A 17733-nucleotide genomic window follows, 5' to 3' on the forward strand; every position below is an offset into this window, starting at 1 on the left:
GGCAAAGTCAAGAATGATCACCACATTAACTGACTCTACAATATTATATATTCAAGTGGTACCATAAAGAGGCATAAATCCAATCAATGCATTCTTTGTTAGGAAATCTGTGCGAGTCACATGCAAATTATATACCACTTTATCATCATTAGGGATCACGCATGATATGGTCCGAACTATAGTGCTCAGAAACTAGAATTAACTCAAAGTTCAAAAAACTTAAAAATAACAAAACAATAAGCATATTACAAAATATGTTGATGAAAAAAATTAGCATCAGAATATGTCCACATAGGGTTATGCCGTAAATTATCTTAACAATCTAATAATTATGTTGAAGCACAAAATGAACTTATGAGAATAGGTGGCATCCTTAGTGAACACATGACCATCTGAGCAAAAACTGATCTAGAAAAGAATCAAGCCTCTTCTCTCAGGCCCCTTGAGGAAATTCTGTGATTGGAAAAGCGGGAAATGGCCCCTTGAAGCTACTTTATGTAATGTCAGATGTTTAACTACATCATCTTATCACACAATAAAAATTCTAATCATCGTCAGTAATATCAACACAAGTCTCTATACTAAAAAGGCTATTTGAACATACAATGATCATGAAATGTTTTAATATATTGGGACAAAATAATTTACCATTTCTGACACCACACATAAACAAGAGAATATTTTATTATGCTAGAATCAGCACCAATGATGTTACGTCCAGATCTGTGCTTTACATGTAGAATACAGAGTCACAAAACTATAGTTCAAAAGTAATTTCGTGATGAGTTCACCACAAGAATGGGAACTACCTTTGAACTGCAAGTTTGACTTAGGTTATAGTCAAATAAAGAGATTAACTAACACAAATACGAAAAATGAACAATATAATCACAATAAACCAAGAATCAAGAATGAAGTGCAAGGATGTTGTCTAACTTCATATTGAAGACCTTTATAGTGTCCTCGTTGTGATTGACTACTATCACACAGGGAATTCTATAGCTATAGATATGCTCCTTAGCATGAGCTTCATATCCTACTGCCACAGCAAGAAACATTGCCACAATGCCATAATCTGTGACATTCCCTTTTAACAGGCTATACTATAGAAGGTCATACCATGTGGCCCACTTACTATATGCACCAGTAATTGACAATCATTGAACATGCAATAGAGTTGCATCACAATACCATACATGATGTCCATGATATTCAGAAAAGCGCCAATCATAATCCAAACGTCTTACCTTGTTGTGCAAAGCAAATGAGAGGATTTAACAAGAAGAACCAATGCACACAGATTGTTACAACCTTACCTTGGATGAACCACCTAAGCATTAGCTCGGGCTCTCCCAAACCCATATTAATTCTCAACTTAAGTTTCAAGTATTTAACATACAAATGATTCTTATTTAGGAGTCGTCAATATAGTGGGTCAATTGAATACCCAAGTAAAGTATCGGGAGAAACACTTTACTTCTACAAACTAGAGATTAAATGAGTTTGGGGACTTAATCACACTAAATTACTCTAATGCCTTTTTCAGTACCTTTTATCTTTTATTTCAAAAATATTTTGTAAGTAGCTTGAATTGATTTTAAACCTATCTCTAACAAGTAAGGTGATCATGTGAGTGCACATCCATTATTAAACACTCAATCATCAAAGCAATAAATAAGTCACAAGCATAAGGAGGTAACACTTCCCTCAACGCAAACACAAGCATCTGCAACAAATATTAATTAAAAACACCTATTCAAAAAAATTTGCTCAAATCTCTTTTTGGGTTTTCTTTTATGAAAACTAAGCTATATGTCATGCAATTTAGTTAAATGGCCTAATTCTAATGATGGACAATTTCTAACTAAATGGACCTAGCAACAATTACTAAATGAAATGCATTTTATGGACATGATATTTTGTAATTTTTTTTTAAATTCATAATTAAAATTAGTAGAAATAAAAATATACCTAAAATGAGATATTGTCTATTTTAAGTTATGAAATAGACTAACATAAATCCTATCTTAACTTAGTAAGATATGTCAACAAGCAATTCAATTCAAAGATATTATCTAACATGCATTCTAATTTAATTAGAAAAGTATCTAAAATATTCTATCATGCAATTCTATCTAGAAAACCAATCCCGAACCACATGACATGAAATGCAATTTTTTTTTTTTTTTTTTTAGTATTTTCAGTATGAAGAAAGCAACTAAAATATTCAAACCACTCAATTCACGAAGATATCATCCGATTGATTCAAATATAGAAACAATATCTAATCATCCAAATTTTCGTAAATAAAATTGATAAATTGATCTTAACCCTTAAAGATCAAATTATCAATGTTATGGATGCCTACGCGATGAATAATTCCATCTAAAGCCTTATAGATAGAATTAAAGATTATATGCGGATGGGAATTAGGAAATATATCCTAATGGATACTATTAAATTAGATATCAATCTCATTGATCTAAGCAATATGATATTTAAATCAAATTCGGATGAGATTTTTTATCTAATTTGCAGATATACTTTTAAATTCGAATTTGTCGATGCATGGCTTGCGAATTGTGGCCGGTGGTGCCACTCATGGCAGCGGTCACACGGTGGTTCACAGGGATGCTAGCCGACAAGGTCTCATGGTGGTGCTTATGATCAACGAAACTACAAAGAAAAAACTTCACGGGATGGCTCGGTTCAAGGATGAGCTCGATGGGACAGCAGCTCGTCTCGACGTCAGGCCAAAGGATAGTGTTGGAGCAGCTCACGTAGGGGCTCGGCGGCTCAGCACGGCAGGGCAACAGCGAGCTCAACGAGCTCGCCGGGGACTCCGCGCTTAAAGAAACGCAGGCGTGAAATTTGATAAAGACTGCCTTGGTTAATTCCTGCTTTTTGTATGTCCCCCAAAAGAAGACCGTGTGGGATTTTTCCTTCCTCGTTCTTTGCCGAATGCCTCCACTGAAGACTTTGACCAAGCAACCTCTTACCACTTCCGTATCTCAAAAGAAACGAGAAAGTGGCATCTTCTAACATGTAACGGGTGATGAAACCGTGGAATAATTGCAATAACGTGCCAATAAAACCTGCAGTAAAAATAAAGATCAGAACTTTGCAAGATCGGCCTCGGCACGTTGCTTTAGCTTGATGTGGCACAACCAAGGTTACTCGTCGTGGGAAACTCGCTGGAAAGACTTGCAGAAGACACCTAACACACAAAGATGTAATCTGAAATTTTTGAAGGCTCAATGTGATGAGCAGCGGCTGATGCCATGAATGCGACGCAGGGCTGAGATCTCGCTGGAAGTGTCAACCCTGCTGCGAAATGTGGATGTCACGGCGAGCCGCTGAGGACAATGGATGGGGTGGGCCTGGATCAATGACGCAGAGGCACGAGGCAAGGAGCAGTTTCAAGCTCTCGCTGCAGGGCGGTGTGGCAACGAGATGTCTTGGCCAAGGCTTGGCTAAGAGCTCCCTTTCTCTCCTCTCTTCTCTCTCATGTGTGGTCGTGTATATCAATCGTGAAGCCCCCTTTTCTTTTGCAAATCACACTGGTTTTTATAATGCCCCCTCACCGACTTCTTGGGATGTCAGCGTATTTTCTTTCTTTACTTCATCAACCAAATATTCTTTATTTTGCTGATCGAATCTCGCCTCACCTCAACGCACTTTTTTATTTTTATTTTCTATCTTTATTTTCCATATATTGCATGAATATATAAAAGATCCACCGCCATATCATTCTTTCTTTTTGTTGACCAAATTTTTCTTCGATGCTCTTGAACGAATATTAGAAGAATAATAACAATCATTTCCAAAATATAACAATCTTCCAACTCCTCACCATGGGCTTAGTCTAACTCGTTAAATTAAAGCTAGAACTATCAATTCAAACACATCCATTACTAATCCAATGCTAATGCAATAATAAAAAATATAATAAATGCTCCTAAAACTATATGCTCTACAATCTAATATCAATATTTCTGCTTAGGGATTAGAAATTAATCCATAATTTTTTATGTAATAAATAAATGATTGGGTCGCCAAAAGTTAGATGTCAACAAAGACTTAATAGGAAGCCTAAGTAACTCGTGACATGTAAGGCTTTGGAGCTAAAATCCAAATATTAGCATTCTCCATTTATCTATAATATTTGAACGAATCATAGACTACAAAATGTCATAAACAGCAAATGAATGGAAAAGGATGAGAAAGCTGCTCTTGATAGGAAATGCATTTCATGAAAAATTTCAGATCTTTCTTCAAATACCCACAACACTAAGAGTCTAACAGAGGACCTTATGTAAAACAGAAATTAATCCATAATTTTTATGTAATAAATAAATGATTGCATGGACAATTGACATGTAAGGCTTTCTTTAGCTCTCCATTTATCTATAATATTTGGAATCATTCTACAAAATTTCAGCAAATGAATATTGAAGTGCAGTATTCTTTTGAAAGTCTAACAGAGGACCTTATGTGAAATTGACAATTATCTTTGCTCCTTATTATTAGGTATTCTAATTTCTAGTATTGAAGTGCAGTATTCTTTGAAAGTTTATGTGAAAGGCCTGGTCGAACGCAAAGGCTGAAGTGCAGGAATTCAGTCTCTTAACTCACTCCATAACTGTAGGCATTTCACCAAACACCTGGTCGGAGGAGCTCGGCCGGCTTGATACGCAACGGCGCACACCAAGTGTTTGGTGAAATGCCTACCTGAATTCTGGCGAGGTTGGTGGCGATCGGCGGCTTATCGGTGGCAGCTGGACGTTCCGGGGCTCCTCGGCTTCTTCTCCGGCCCGTTCCCTCTCCCTTCCTCTCGATTTCTCTCTGTCCTTTCATGCTCTCGGTTTCCTCGGTGCTTGCTGTGTTGTGGGTTCCGATTGGGGTTGGAGGCGGTTGGCGACTCTGGCAACGATCGACGGCAGCAATCGACGGCCTAGGGAGGTCTCCTTCTCTTTGTGTTTCTCTCTCTGTTTGGTCTCCTCTCCAGTGTGTTTCTCTCTATGCTTCGTTCTCCTCTTAGTGTTTGTGGTGCCGATTCTCCTCCTCTCCCGCCGGTCTTCGCCCCGTCCTTTTTCTTCCCGTTTCTTTCCCTTTTTGGCTCTCTTTTTCTTTTTGCAGGACCTCGCACGAAGACCACGACCGTGCCAGAATTGCCGGCCAGGCATTCCCGACCCGCGGATCACGCTGCCATCTCGATCTCCCCCCGCTCCTCCATCGCTGCTCCTTCGCTCTCTCGCCGCTGATCTGATTTTCGTTCTTCCTTGCAGGTCCCGCAGCGAAGACCGGGCTGGAGGGAGGAGAAACGAGCGCAAGCCGGGCCGAAGGAGAAAGGGGCTTGGGCTGGCCCAGCGCGGGGGAGAAAGAGAAAAGAAAAGGGGTGGGTCGAGCCAAAGCCGGATCCAGCCCGACTCGACCATTTTTCGATCATTTTTTTTTTTTGGTGACTAATTCCTAACATTGTACACAATTAAGTTCTAAAAATTGTAAAATTTAGGTGTCAACAATAACAAAATAAAATCTCATTAGGGTCGTCTCTATATGTGGCTTATAAATAGTTTACATTTCCTTTATTACATAACTCAAGTCTTTCGGTAATTGAAATAACAAATAAGAAAAGTTATTTGGAATCATAGAACATGGTATAATTAAAATGTTAATCGCATATAATGTCCTATGTCGAATTTTGTGGATCAACATTGTTGATCCTGTTTATATTTAAATTCTTCATTATCAATCATAAAAAAAAAAAAAAAGTTAATGGGTAAGAAGATGAATCGGACTTACATAAAGTGACATATATTGATACTCCAAAAGATGGATATGCTTTTTTAACCAATCTATTAAATAAATGAGCCAGCAACAACTCATTCACAATAGTTTGTCTTTGTGAGAAAATGTTGGATGCTTTCAAAGCATCATGTGATCAACCACCCAAGTAATTATGATAAATTAAGTGCTATGAACCTTTAAATTTCCTTTAAAGAAAAAAATTTATGAATGTTTTTGGAGCACTCGATAGTCTCTCTTTTTGCGCATGCACTTCCCTACTGCAATTATTCTGTCGCTTCAATATGGCTTCAAAGTTTGGACAATTTTAAGCTCTCTTTAAAAGTGCCATATGGCACTACCACAAGTCAAATGTTGAGGCAACTTTTAGGGCCTAATAAGTAAGATATAATTAAATGAAAATATACGTAGTAAACTAAATATAAATCGTAAAAGTTGAAGACATTCATGTTGAGACTAGTAGTTTGGATGGTTCAAAGTCAATCTTGTTTATGCATTAAGTTCACTCAATATTTATGTTCAATTGATAATTTTACCACTAATGCATAAGGGTTAGTTTCTAGAATTTAACCATAATAATATCATGTCTAAATTCGATCCATTAAATCTCAATTGTCAAAAGGATGATTACTGTACTATCTATTGTGTATGATCCAATAGTCTCTGGTAAATCATATTCATAGAATAAAATTTTCAAACGAGGGGAATGGTCGTAATGGTGCAAGTGGAACAAATTTAAAATTGCATTTCCATTTGTCGATTGTAATATATGATCATCAGTTTTTGGATTTTGAGCTAAGAATGAATTCCAATTTGTATTCTTGTTTTAATTTATAGGTGGAGATGAATTTGTTCAGTGATTACCACAAAAATTGTATTTAATCTGTAGAAGATCATAAATTCTCATTGTAAATTCTCATCCTTGAATTTCTTGGGAAGAAATCCAAGTCAGTAACTCGAGTCGAGTTGAGCTAAGATTGACACATCCAAATTTGATTTCATTACTAGAATGTGTGAAGTCCAACTACGCAGGAAATTTTAGAGTTTCTCTCCTTCTAAACGAGAGGATTACCCATGAATAATAATTCATGGTCATAATACGAAATAATTTTAAATGTAATATTGAATAGGAGTGATCGATTCCCGGTTCGGTCTAGTTCCACCTAGGAACCGTGAATTGATCTTGGGACCGGGAACTAGACCGGACTAGTCTTAGGTTTGATCCAATGGAACCGATCATTTAGCCAAAAAAAAAAATTAATAAATTATTTAAAAAATACTGGAGCTATTATTATTTTAGGGTTTATTGCTATTTTTAAAAATATATATTTAAAAAAAAAGTTGGCCCAATCCATTCCCCCTATAATTGGTCCCTGGAATTGGGAACCGAACCAAACTAATCGGTCCGGTCTGGTCTGCACGCAGTTCTTAGTTTAGGCGGTCCTATATGCCCATCCTTAATATTGAAGACAAGCAAAGTAACAAAAAAGATTGACAAAAAAAAAGCAACCAAAACAAACAAACAAACAAAGTGGCTGTTTGAAGTTTGAACAAAGGGGAGTGACTCAACTCTAAATTTGTGGCAGAGTTAATGCAATAATAATTACTGGACAAAATTGATAAATTGTCAAAAAATTTAAAACAAAAGTTGACAAATTGAAAAATTTATAATTGAATTGATTTTCGTATAATAAGTTAGAACTTTTATTCTAATAAATGAGAAAAACCAAATTAAGTAAAATGATCTCATAATAAAAGAAAATGAAAGAGTTAAAAAGTAAAAAAGAAAACAATGTATGTGAAATTATATATAAGTAAATTTAGAAAGAAGAATGTTGAAGAAATCCGAAAATGCCTCAGCAAATTGAAGAGGGGCCAACGTGTTGGCACGGAGGGCATGGGCGTCGTGAGTTTGATATCTTTCACAAGCAATATAATTTTTTTGAGTACTTATTTATTTAATATTGCAACTCACACAAACAATACTGGCATATATATGTGTGTGTGATTTTCTGCCGTAATATTTCAAAAATTAAGGATCTTGTTGTTTTTTTCAAAGAAAATATCAAAAAGCTCATATTGTTTCTAAGCATATTGAAACAAGCTCATTCGGGGCAAAATCGATCACATGATATTAATATGTGCAGAAGCAATTTTTTTCTGAGTAGCATACATATGACCGCAATGTGCATGGCCCCAACAGCTAAAAAGCAGTAGACAACCCAATTAAAATGTGTTGTTTTATAAGCATGAGGTAAACCCATTTAGATCAATTTATACGGGCGCTTTGTTTTTTAAAACCCCTAAAACCCTTTTCCAATCCATTTATAATAGGTAAAAATATTTCGCTAACTCTCTTACCAAAGAAACTCATGCGAACCACGTGAGAAGTTCTTTACAATTACTAGTTTCTCCCCCACTGAGAAGTTCTCTACAATTACCAGCTTCTCCCCCACTCAGCCATCGTATAAATTCATCTTGAATCTTGATCATCACCAGAAGAAACGAGAACAAAAAAGAGAGGCAATTTTTTTAGAAATATATAGTACTCGTCAGTTATAGGAAATTTCACATAATCGACGAATCCATAATTAATGCTAGGACATAGTATCCTCAAATGGAATTAAGTATAAAATCACTTTTGTAAATCTCTTTTTATTACCGACGATATATGCCGTAATTTATTAAAAGAAAAATACTAAAAATGCATACCAACACATTGTCCCTCATTTCTATCTTACCTTTAATTCCTCCGACTTCATCTTATCACAACCTCTAAGGTCACAACCTCCGACTTCATCTTATCACAACCTCTAGGGTCACAACCTGTAGCATCACCCATTGCTTCACACTTTCATCCAAAAACCTCTACACCTCCTCCATGACACCAGTGATTCTGCAGCATCATGCAATTCATGAAAAGCATTATTTCTTGATTTTGCTAGAGAAATGAATCAAACCATTCACCGATCAACCATGAGAACAGTGAGAACATCGATTCCCCTTCCATCTCGTCTTCATTCATTATGGATCTTCATCAATCCACCATGATAGCAGTCGAGTTGGTGTTTGCCCCATCGAATGGAGGTTTAGAGAAATATTGAACTCTTCAAGTGCATTTATTCTGTTTTCGAGAACAATTTCTAATTTTGTTCCCTAAACAAATTTATGAGCATTTGAACACATTTGGTAACTACACAAAATTTTTATTTCCAAAATTAAAAAAAAAATGAATGCGTGTGGAACAATCCTCAAATTTTTTTATGACTTAGAATTTGAGATTTTCTTTCTTTCTTTCTATCTTCTCTTCTTCTTCCTCCTCTAGCTGGTCATTGAGCCTCAGGAGACCTCGTCAGCCCTTGGGAGGTCAACCATCCACAATCACGACGAGGGCCTGGCAAGGCTCCAACAAGGTCATCAACCATTGCCAAGCTCGAGGACTAATTAGAGGAGGAAAAAGAAGAAAATAAAATAAAATATCTTGATTCCAAATATTATTCCTAGGAACAAAAAAGTAACTTTTTCAACTTTTTAATTACATTCCAAATCTATTCCATGACCACTAATTTGTTATCAGAAATAAAAAATTAACTAACATTACCAAATGATTTTTTTTCTTTTTATTCAAGCAAACAAAAGAATAGAAATAGTTAAGAATTAACCGATTACTAAACAAGGCCTCCATTTTCTTCCAACTTCAACTCACCCTCTAATGTGAAATGTAGGAGCATAGGAAGCATGGAATTTGTCCTCCGATCCCTCAGCACTTCTTGGCATCACAATCTTCGCTAAATAAGATCTAATCCTTTCCTCCGCATAACTTGTTTCCCTTTTCAACACTTCAACAGCCTATTCGAGAGTCCCGGCTTTAGGTCCTAGTTGTGGACTTCGATACTCTAGGGAGTTCCTGATGCGATCAATTCGCATGACATCACAACTCAGTTTCATGAATTGATTGAAGATTTCTTGCTCCATTCCCTTCAACACCTTAAATGAGTCCAAAGTGAAGTAAGAGAGAAGGGTGGAAACATTACGGATCTGTTGTAGAGAGATGGTTAGTATTGCGGGTTTGAAAAGTGGATAGCTATTTCAGTTATGTATTAGTTACATGTATTCATTTACTTTGCAAGAATGACTAAAAATACAGCTAAAAAAGGTATGAAAATATTATTTACATGAAAATTGAAATTATTCCCAATGAGTCGTGGGGAAAAATGTCTTATTCAGTAGCAATAAAAAGGCTCTGCACAAACTGTATGGGCCCCATTCACCTGTTACTACCAGAAACTTTGCCACGAGTGCGGTAGATAACTAAATATATTAGCCTCATTCTTGACTAAGAGGGATTTATCTCTTCATACAGCTATTTGCAGGGGGAGTCAAGTAGTCATGGATTGTAACTAATGTAACAAACTAGCATTTAAAATTGTTAATGGTCATTAATACGGTTGTTAAGTTGCATTATAGATGCCTAGAAAATGTCAATAAATCGTGTAAGATTTTACTCTATTCTTCCTGACACACGCAGCTCAGACAACGCCCTCGTTAAGGGAAAGATCATCCAAGTTTTAGGTCCCACTCCATTAACGTACTATTGAGACTCCTGTTCTTTTAAAAATTGAAGTAATTAACTTTTAAGTTCTTTTGACCAAAAAAAAAAAAAAAGTCCTAAGAAAACTAGTTACAAGAATCGTCTCCTAATGACAATCTTCTACATGTACTTCAAAAAGCTGCTCACATGCTTCTCTTTCTATTTCTTGCAGAGTAAAGGCCACGAATCAAAATAGCCAAATCACTCTCCAGTGAAACCTCTTTTATCATTTCCACACTGCAAAAAACACAAGATATGTCTATATGACTATCCTGTGAATCCTTCATTGAAAAAGTAACCTTTGTAATCTATGAACCATGTGAGAGGGAATAAAGACATTGCACAGCCATATATGTATGCTATGTTATAAACATCTAATGCAAGCTAGCAAGTGATGAATCTGAAGAAAGCTTTATTGCAAATCAGATCGCAACGTGACACGACTCTCAAGAATGATGAGTTTAGATCTCTTGGATATCTATCATATTCACATGTAAACAAATGATAGAGCTCCGTTTTACCCAGCATATGAGAACATACTTTCTAGTAGTCAAAAAATCGCAACATTCCTGACCAGATGTCAACAGAGTCAGTTCTTCAACATTTATACCTCTAACCTCGAAAGAGAACTAGTTCTTCAAATAAGGCCAGAATGAAGTCATGCTTTCTAAACATAACGGCAAGATAAAAAGTAACTTAAGGGCGAGGAGAGGCAGCATTTCGTTGACCAAGTAAAGCAGGAGGAGAAAAATCTAACACAGTTTATGTAGACATTTTGGGAGACAACTCTCCAGTCTTGACATAATGTGCAAGTTTAAGGAGACCAAAGAACATAGAATAGTCCAACAAAAATCCATAATATTTTCTCTTAAAGCACACATAGCTTCAAATGAAATGCCAAGTGTAACTTACATTTCTGAAAAGTGTAAAACTTAGTAAGCACAACCCGAAACCTACAACAAGAAAACTAACTTCAAGTAAGCATTGTCATGAATATAACTTAAAATGCACTCTAAGATCCAGCTTTCATCATTAGAAAAAAGGAATCCTAAAAGGAAGTGCCACAATGTTACTGTCAGAGATACTGTGAAATTCATCTTCAACATAAATCCATTGTGGTCAGTAAGACTCAAGCAATTGGGAGCCCAAGCCAAATATTAGGAAGACGTGAGAAAATAGATGGCACGAGAGTTATGGACTTCAACCCCACACAACACAAAAAAATCCACCAGAAAAGCAAAAGAACTCTTAGGGAGACAGACCTCTTAGGATACTGAAAACTGCAAAATGAAGAGTTGACTAATCACTATTAAAAGAAATAGTTTCCACTTCTTGTGCAATACATAAGCATAAATCAATAACTGATCAATTGTGCTAGAACACTGAGATATTATTGTGTTCTTATGACAACCAATTTCTATTACTAACATCTGTTCAACTTGGACAACACATACAACATGAGAATACTAATTTTGGCACCACAAATAAAGTAATCTCACTCAATAATGTCGATTTGTTGAAGAGATCCAGCAAAATTGTAAGAGAACATTAGGTGAAGTTGAATTTCATCCAAAGATGAAGAAGCTTTTGTTGCATCTCATGGACCTGATGAAGAGACAGAAAGGCTCTAAGAATGTAATAGAGGACAAGAATTGATGGGACTTTTCAAAAAATGACCAACTTTTAATTCCAAATCACAAAAAAGGAGGCAGGGAAGGTACCTTTCTTTTGTTTGGGGGGGCTTCTTTTCTTTTACCAAGTGGTACTTACTTCTCTAAGGCAGGTTTCTTTTATTTTACCAAGCAGTACTTCCTTCTCTCTAAATGCCACAATTTCTACCTCTCTGTGAGAGAGATGGAAAGTAGCTATTTCAAGGCTCGGGTCCTCACTTAATTTAATTCTGCAGAAGGGATATCTTACTTGTAAATAGCTTCCTTTTTTATGGTGGGATCAAAGCCATAAGGAAAGTGATAATACTCAATTCTCAACAGAAATCCCTGCATGGAGCCAGTGGATGGCAATGCAAGATTTCCTCCCAAGTCTCCAACTTTCCACATGCCCAACTCATACAGCTGAGAAATACTTTAACTCCCTTGGCCTCCTAGACAAAACCAAAGCTGATAAAAAAAGCCATGGATTCCACATGAATTCATTGTCTATTACATCATAAAAGCAAGCCCATATTAAATAGTGCTTGTGTTAGCTAATCCACTCTCATCAATGCTTAACATAATGAGCAAATTCAGGATCTTTACGGAGTTCATGACAGGAGATATAAACTTATGCCCTCGCTACCAATAATCCCCACAAGAGCATATGCCACTCCTGAAGTGATGAAAGCGGCTGGAATCTCTCACAACAATCTCACGATCAACAATCTTTGCAATCAGTTTAATTGCAGAATGACAATCCCCACAAATGCGAAGATTCTTCATTACAGTTATCGTACTACCCTCGACAGTAGTAATCAATGCAAATGCAATAGCAAGCCTTTCGCTATGGTAAAATAATGACTCTTCCTTCTGTTCATCTTCCACGTCATGGAGAGAGAACCTCTTATCTGGAAGATAACCCAATATCTTCAACTTCATATTCAACCAATCCAGCTTCCAATATATGTTCTCACTCAAAGAGTGGGATTTATCCCCGGAAAGAAATAAATGCTTTTGCCCCTTTATAGTAACCCAACTTCTACCTGGTTGCTTCACAATCCCTTTATCCCTCATAGTCACTCTTAATCGCGAGACATCACCCCATCTATTAGCGAAGCATAGAAGTTGGACAAGTAAAACATAAGCAAAGCACTACAATGTGGTTCTAGGCCAAGAATATAGTTTGCAGCTCTTTCTGCCAAATCTAGGTTAGAATGCATCCTACAAGAACTAAGCAAAGCAAGCCACACTATGGAGTTAGTTTTAAGGGGCATGTTTCTTACAAAATCCTCTGCTTCCTCTAGCTTCCCACATCGTCCTAGAACATCCACCATACATGAATAATGCTCGTGTTTCAATTCGATAGAAGTGTTCTCACTAAAATATCTGAACAAGCATCTCCCCTTTTGTAACATCCCAGAATGACTACACGAAGAAAGCAGTCCTGTGAGTGTGATCTCATCTGGTTGTACCAGTCCGCGTAGCATTTGGCTAAACAACTCCATAGCCCACATCCCTCGGCCATGTTGTGCATACCTGCAAATAATGGCATTCCAGGTGACGATGTTCTTCTCCTTGAGTCTTTTGAACACTACAACAGCATCATCAACAGCCCCACACTTACTATACATGACTACAAGAGAATTGCCAACAAATACATCACTTCCCAATTGCAGCTTTACAGCTGAAGCATGGACCTCCTTACCTCGATCTAGAGACTCTAAACTACAACAAGAATTTAGAGCACTCACAAATGAAGATTGATTAGGAAGAACACTTATTCTCATCATGTCATTGAACACCTTCAGGCCATCTTCATGCCTACCATTCAAGCCATAACCAGTTAGAAGAGCCGTGCATATGACCACATTCCTATGCACTGCTTCATAGAAGACTTGGGTTGCTTTCTCAATTCGCTTGCAGTTAGCATAGAACGTGATAAGAGAAGCACATACAAATACACTAAGGCAGAATCCTGACTTGAGAACATGACCATGAATCTGCATGCCAAGAGGAAAAGACAATGCATTTGCACAGGCACTCAATGCACACGTCAAAGTACTCGAATTGGGCACAACACCAGACTTGAACATTCTCTCAAATACATTTAAAGCTTCTTCACTCTTACCGTTTTGGTCAAGCCCGCCAATCATCGAAGTCCATGAGATCACATTTCGGGAAGGCATTTGCTCAAACAATTTCACAGCATTGTCCACCCTGGCATTCTCACAATACCCATGAATCATTGCATTCCATGCAGCAAGATCTCTTATGGGCATCTGCTTGAAAAATACCTCTGCCCGCTCAACCTGTCCAAATTGAAAGAACCCATTTATCATCATTGTCCATGAAACAACACTTGGTTCAGGCATTTCATCAAAAAGCTCTTCCGCCATCGTCAAGTCCACGCAGTCCAAGCAGCCTTTGATCATCGTATTCCAGCAAATTGAATCTCTCACGGGCATTTCGTAGAACAGTTTCAGGGCGTCATCAAGGCGGCCAGTTTGCAAGCGACCCACGATCATCTTCGTAAATGAACGAACATCTGGGCATTGAAATTTGTCCAAAACCTCCCGAGTTTCATCTGGGTTTTCATTCCTAAGGTGTCCAGAGACTGTAGGACCATCACAGGTCGCATGACTCCCACGTCTGAAGAAATGCTTCAAGAGATGGGTGCAGGTTTCGGATGAACTAAGCCATGAAGAAGGGAATGAACGTGTGCAAGAGCATCTGAGATTTGGGAAAACGGCGTGAAATCTCATCATGACGACAGGCTCCTCTACTCCTGTTGTCCCCGTGGGCAGGACACGCAGGACGTTATCTGGTTTCTTCCTGCCGCAATAACGCTCCCATCCTCAACAATTACACAGCTGTTCAATTAAAGAGTCCAATCTGAGATCATTCACTAATTAAGACTGAAATACTAATCATCTTAATTTGAAAACAAAGTAACATATATGCAATGCACCTGGTTACTGAAAACCAGTGTCTTACCCAACTGGAACTTCAAGGCTGTCCAACGCAAGCTTTGCCTTATATAAGAAAGGAAATAGATCTTGTTACATGTTAGGAGAAAAAAATATGAGAATAAGAGTCAAAATTCTCTCACGCATGCACGCATAAAGGCAAATTCAAGAGGAAATCAGCATCACGTTGCCAGCAGTAAAAATGTTTCAGGATCATTATGCAGCTACCAATGGAACAAATGCATGTCTCACCACATACTCATCCTGCAATACAGATGCAAATCCCACCTAACAGTTAAACCAATACGGCTCTAACAACAGCACAGCAAAAATGAGATAATTTGAGAAACTACATGTTGCTCAGTTCAGTGTATCTTATCATGGGTACCTCAGAGGCTTTTCTTTCGTTAATGAGGTTTCACTCAAACATTCAAGAAGCTTCCTGGCATTTTAGCTTCTGGGTCATTTTCCTTTACAAATGCTATGGCATATAAGGATGAAGAGAGATCCCTGTTGTGAAGCCCTTGCAAATAAGAATTGACAATCAGCATCTTGGGATTTTGTCTCTATTCCACTGAATAACTAATGTAAACTCTGTGTTTCTCGTGATTTTTTTCTTTTTCCATATCCACACCACAGTGCCAAAGAAAATAACCACCCAACCAATTATCCATGGGTACAACTGATGTTGACATTATTCTCGTGCACCAAGTAAATTTGGTTTTAAATTTTCCCTGGGTGCTAAAGTCAAAAGGTGGTAAAAGGATTGCACCATCAAGCAAACACCCTTCCTGGTGGCTTGCCATCTCATTGCATATTCTTCATTCCTCTCTGGTTTTGCCTCTTCAAAAGCCTTATGAAACTTAACACAGAGTCCTATCCCAGTGATCGAAGCTTTTGACAATTAAATTGTCCTGGCAAACCTATCACCGGCTGCTCATCTTTATAATAGGCACATACTACATATCCACATTTCCTAGACAACTCAAAAGCACCCAAATCCATCCCTCCCTCCCTCTCAACCTACAGCACCCAGATTGACTCCGTTTTTTGCCTGAAAAGGGGACTAAACCACCCCATGTACACCCAACTCCCCTTTGTTGCAATCGGCCTTGCTTGTTTTTCCTTTAAACCTAGACTTCACCTACTTATTTCAATAAATTACCACCTATGAAAAGAGAGAAAGAAAACCTATACCTTCTAGGGATTGTTGCCAATTTTGCTGCATGTAATGTCGATTACCAACAGATGCACTACCAAGCATCCACAGACAACACTTACAAAGAAACACTTATTCAACATCTCTTGTCCAAATTCAACTTCAAGTTCCCACGCAATTATAGCACCAAAGGAATCAGACTCAAACTTCAGCTCAAGTATTTCATTAACTTAATACAATTGGCTGTGCCAAGCGTTACCTGATCTATAGCAAGCTGCATAAAACCCAGAACCTCAGGAGTGAATCGTTCACCCGAAGCTATGTTATCAGTTTCCATGGCTTCGGTCAGTGGTGGTAGTCTGCTGCCTCCACTCGCCAGTCTCCGCCACCTTCAGTTCACTAGAGCTGTTTTACGAAGAACTTCCTCTGTTTGTCAGCTCCATTGGCAAGTGGCAATCTTCCACTCGTCAAGGCTCGCTGGTGTCGGATGAAAGATGAGCAATCGAGATATTGAAAATGGCATCAATGGAGTTCAAAGTTTGCCTACAGTGAAGATAAGGAAGGAGCTTAGGAGCTATCAAAGAAAGAAGGTGGAGAGAAAGAATTAAAACAAAGAAAAAGAATGATAGAAGAAAGAATAACAGACATATTTCTACCGTTTGAATGCCGATCCCTCTCGTCAGTGGCCATCCTCATCGAATGCAGCAAAGAAACATGCCAATACAAAGGAGAGACGGACAGAACGGTACACGTTCAGAATCAATGCACTAAGAAAAGGATGGGTCAACGAAATCGCCATCTATTCAATGTCAGCGACTTAGAGGCATATTATCAAACATCTGGTGGTCAACAAAATTGCGAAGTAAAATTACGCCGTCTCGGGCTCGAATTCACGGCCTGATTCAAAGTAAGATCAACCAGCGACATTCGGAACAAGGCAACAATCCGATCGCGCCCAACGCGTGCTTTAATCTTAAAAGAAAGAACATCGACCTCGATTGAAGTCTATCGGAAAGCAAAGCAAGGATAATAGATATTAACCTGGCCCGTGACGTTTGCATTGTGACGAACGCTCGAATCGGCAACAGGGCCTTTTACGATTCAACGAACGAACGAAATCACAGCTTCGCGAAGGATTCCAAACGACATCTTTTTCCCCTTCGAATCAGCTCGGCCAAGAACAGTGCCAAACCGGGACCAACCCGAGTCCGGCCCATTAGCCAACGCAGCAGCTGAGATCACGAATGGCGGCGGACATCGGTGACGGAACAGCAGCTTGATCGTCTTCAGCGCCCGCCCGCCCCCGCCCCCGCCCCCGCTCCCCAAGCCAATTCTCTTAATCTCTTAGTGGAGTGACGTGCTCCTCCCATGCCGTTAAGTTTTGTGGATGTTGCCTAGGTAGCAAGTCCCACGTAAGGGGGACGTTTCTGGTTAAATCACTGCTAGAGGAGACAGAATTCCCCTTGAAGCCTGTGAAATCCCCTTTTTATATCTTTTTATGTAGGGATGACCGTATTGAAATGGCCCTGGAGTGGTGAGCTTGTAAATTTTAAAATG

The 17733-nt window shown here is 38.2% G+C and overlaps 2 long non-coding RNA genes and 1 pseudogene across 2 annotated transcripts; all 3 read right to left on the bottom strand.

Annotated features, from left to right (window-relative positions):
• Window positions 1-9374: 9374 nt before the first annotated feature.
• Window positions 9375-11356, bottom strand: LOC108959696. The gene is made up of 3 exons (XR_005551243.1): window positions 11312-11356; window positions 10547-10636; window positions 9375-9846 (listed from the first exon to the last, which is right to left on the bottom strand). It is a non-coding gene; the product is annotated as an uncharacterized LOC108959696 (long non-coding RNA).
• Window positions 11357-11673: 317 nt separating this feature from the next.
• Window positions 11674-12416, bottom strand: LOC120293445. The gene is made up of 2 exons (XR_005551244.1): window positions 12121-12416; window positions 11674-12004 (listed from the first exon to the last, which is right to left on the bottom strand). It is a non-coding gene; the product is annotated as an uncharacterized LOC120293445 (long non-coding RNA).
• A 259-nt stretch (window positions 12417-12675) lies between these two features.
• LOC120293443 lies at window positions 12676-17461 on the bottom strand (annotated as a pseudogene).
• Between the last annotated feature and the right edge of the window lie 272 nt (window positions 17462-17733).

This window comes from Eucalyptus grandis, chromosome 5 (assembly GCF_016545825.1).
Source record: "Eucalyptus grandis isolate ANBG69807.140 chromosome 5, ASM1654582v1, whole genome shotgun sequence".
In the NCBI taxonomy this organism is placed as follows: domain Eukaryota; kingdom Viridiplantae; phylum Streptophyta; class Magnoliopsida; order Myrtales; family Myrtaceae; genus Eucalyptus; species Eucalyptus grandis.